Source organism: Physeter macrocephalus, chromosome 7 (genome assembly GCF_002837175.3).
Source record: "Physeter macrocephalus isolate SW-GA chromosome 7, ASM283717v5, whole genome shotgun sequence".
Lineage (NCBI taxonomy): Eukaryota > Metazoa > Chordata > Mammalia > Artiodactyla > Physeteridae > Physeter > Physeter macrocephalus.
The window spans coordinates 71,976,482-71,980,285 of record NC_041220.1 but is presented as its reverse complement, the minus strand read 5'-3'; positions in this window follow the sequence as shown (position 1 = coordinate 71,980,285).

Genomic DNA, 3,804 nt, shown 5'->3' with positions numbered 1-3,804 from the left:
GCATGGATTAAGGCAGTAGCACCAAGTTGTACTAGTAGTCATAATTTCACCACTGTGCATTTGTATTGCAGGAAATAAAATAGCAGTTTCACTTTAAAATGCCCTTGATGAAGTAGGAAAAATTAGGTTTACTAAATTTCAGTCTTTGAAATTTTCATATCATCTTTTTAGTATTTTATGTGACAAAATGGGAAGTATGCATAACGCGCTTCTACTGCATATAAACATTCAGTGGCTGTTTTGAAGAAAAGCACCTTGATTGAATTGTGAGCCAAACTAGCCTTTGTTTTCATGAAACACCATTTCAACTTCAAAGGACAAGTGATAGGTGAACTCTTAACCAGAGTCTTATTCAGACTCATGTAGCTGGCAGACATGTTCGCAGAAATGAGTGAAGTGAGCCTGTCGCTTCAAGAAAAGCAGCTGACAGTATTTGTTACCCATAATAAAATGCAAAGCTTTCAAGAGAAAATTAGAAGTTTGGAAAACTTGTATCTGTTACTGTGAGCTTGATAGTTTACCAAGAGTTGAAGATTTTTCTGGTGAGGCTGATAATGAACAAACGTGAGTTTTTTCCGTATTATGTAATGAAATGTGTCAGTAGTTGGGAAATCAGCATAACTCACTGAACCACTGTTTTCCAGATGATCCAATGCATGATGCTACAAATATGTGTGGGCGAAAAATCTATTCAAAGTGCAAGATAGTCCAACCAGTTTTTATGTAACAGAGTATAAAAAGTTCGTTGGTATGATTTATTCTACATAGTAACTAACCTTTAAGAAACTACCAATTGTCAAGTTTTGAGGTCATATCAGAGAAGAATATTCACAATTATTTGAAAAGATTATTACAAATACTTTTTCCTTTTCCAACTACATAACTGAGCGAGGCTGAATTCTTTTCATTTACTTCAACCAAAAACATATCATATCAAAATAGATTAAATGCAGAAGCTGGTATGAGGATCTGTCTTCTATTTAAGCTAAACGTCAGAGATTTGCAAAAACATGAAAAATATACCATCTTCTCACTAATTTTTTCTGTTTAGGAATATAGATAAAATACATAAAAATATGTTATTTGACATGTCATGGGTTTATTATTGCTATTTTAAAATGAATTAATAAATGCATATTTTAAAAAATTCTCATTTCCAGTTGCTAGGACAGTGATTGTCAATGGATATAACCCACATAAACAAAAGCTCTTTGGGGACCCCTATAATATTTAAGAGTGTAAAGTAATCCTGAGATCGAACCATTTGAGGACTACAGACTAGGCTTTTTTCTAGGTACAGTGTAGTAATTGGTTTAGAGTTAACTTTGATCCATGGTGCACTAAATGCCAAATGTATTCACTATCTGAATGCTAAACACAGTAAGCTTGATTTTGCTTTTTTCTCATTGGGAGAAAAATCATAACGGTATCTATACCAAAATATTCTTAATTAATGCTTGTTTTAGCTTTCCTAATTCCAAATAAGATTAGATAATTTTGAACAAGTTGGAAAATAAAAAGCCCCCTATAAGAGCTGATGTTTTTGAGAGCTTCGTTTCCACCTACTGAAAATACATTTAAATTAGCAGAGATTAAAATCTTCTTTATTGAAATGCACTTGGAAATCTTGCCATAAATGTGCCCTTTTCTTCATTCTGCCTCTATTTTCTCTTTTTCCAATTTATAGAGCATTTTTTTTCTTTTGTCTACTCTTCTTTCTTCCTTTCCTCTTCTTTTATTCATTTCCCCTCCTTTCCCTTTGCCTTATTATAGCTGGAAGTTATTTGCTCATGCGTTGCAGTTTTCAGTTTCTGCTGGTGTCCTCTAAGAAAGATGCTGAGTCGGTAAATACGAGCCAGGCATTGACAAAGTGTAGGTGCATCTTTGCTGTCTCAGCTCCAGGACTTCCATTCAGTATGTAAAACTCAACACTGGAGTCTATGCTCTGCTTCTATTCTTAGATTTCCAGAGGCTGTGAAGGAAGGTTAGGGGAAAGGATTTTTAAAAATTAATTAATTCGTTTTCTTTGGGCTATTAAATGAAAACTTATACCTTCTAGAAGAAATGAGTTCAGAATAAGTTCTACGATTATATTGTGTTCTTCATAAATTTCTTTCTCATTTTTCCTCTAGTCCAAAAGTCACTCCCGAGTTGGCCTGAAATCAAGCACCAAGCAAAAGGTATGCTATTTTCCCCCTCTGCATTGCTCCTTTAAAAAAATAATTAGTTTGGTGAGTGCTTATGTTTTTTTCCTGAAAAGAATGACTTGTTTTTGGAAGGCAAGGATTACCCAGAAACCGAGTGTTTTTGGTTTTCATTTACTTTGCCTCCATAATTGCAAAAATGAAATTGGAGAGAGATCCTTGAATTGAAATGGAATCTAGCAGCCCAGTGACAGAACCTCGGAATTGGCATGGCTTACAAACAATCCTGAAAGCAAGGTCAGAAGGTACTCTCCCAGATTCAGCTCTTTTATTTTCTTAGCCCTTCACGGTGAAGGGATTTGTTCCCGTCTCAGTTCATATTTTTACTAAACTTCATTCTCTCAGCATCTGCTGTGGAGAATGACCCTCACCTATGACGTGTGGTGAATTGGCTAAATCATGAGCTCCGTGAGTCAGAAAGAATTGGCTTCAATTCCTGATTCTGTCACTTTACTAGCTGTGTGACCTTGGACATATTTGTATGAAGATGATCGTACCTCTTAATGTAGTATATTTTAAGGATAAAATGATGTAATATATGTGAAAGCACTTAAAACCCAGTGCCTAGCACAAAATAGGCACTTAGTAATTTTTAAAATTCTATAGTGTTTCATTGATATTTTAGATGTACAAAACAATAGAAAATTTGAAATTCCAAAATTTTAATCCTTAGATGCGCACACTTTTTTTTTTTTTTTTTCTTAGAGATGGGTTTGGGCTTTTGGTCTGAGGCTAGCAGGCTGCCACTCCTTTTTATTTTTAAATTTAACTTAAGTTTTTTATACAGCAGTTTCTTATTTGTTATCTATTTTATACATTTAAGTGTATACATGTCAATCCCAATCTCCCAACTCATCCCCCCCACCCCCCCACCCCCACTTTCCCCCCTTGGTGTCCATATGTTAGGTCTCTACATCTGTGTCTCTATTTCTGCCTTGCAAACTGGTTCATCTGTACCATTTTTCTAGATTTAACATATATGTGTTAATATACGATATTTGTTTTTCTTTTTCTGACTTACTTCACTCTGTATGACAGTCTCTAGATCCATCCACGTCTCCACAAATGACCCAATTTCGTTCCTTTTTATGGCTGAGTAATATTCCATTGTATATATGTACCACATCTTCTTTATCCATTCGTCTGTCTGTGGACATTTAGGTTGCTTCCATGACCTGGCTATTATAAATAGTGCTGCAATGAACATTGCGGTGCATGTGTCTTTTTGAATTATGGTTTTCTCTGGATATATGCCCAGTAGTGGGATTGCTGGGTCATATGGTAGTTCTATTTTTAGTTTTTTAAGGAACCTCCATACTACTCTCCATAGTGGCTGTATCGATTTACATTCCCATCACAGTGCAAGAGGGTTCCCTTTTCTCCACACCCTCTCTAGCATTTGTTGTTTGTAGATTTTCTGATGATGCCCATTCTAACCGGTGTGAGGTGATACCTCAATGTAGTTTTGATTTGCATTTCTCTAATAATTAGTGATGTTGAGCAACTTTTCATATGCCTCTTGGCCATCTGTATGTCTTCTTTGGAGAAATGTCTATTTAGGTCTTCTGCCCATTTTTGGATTGGATTGTTTGTTTTTTTA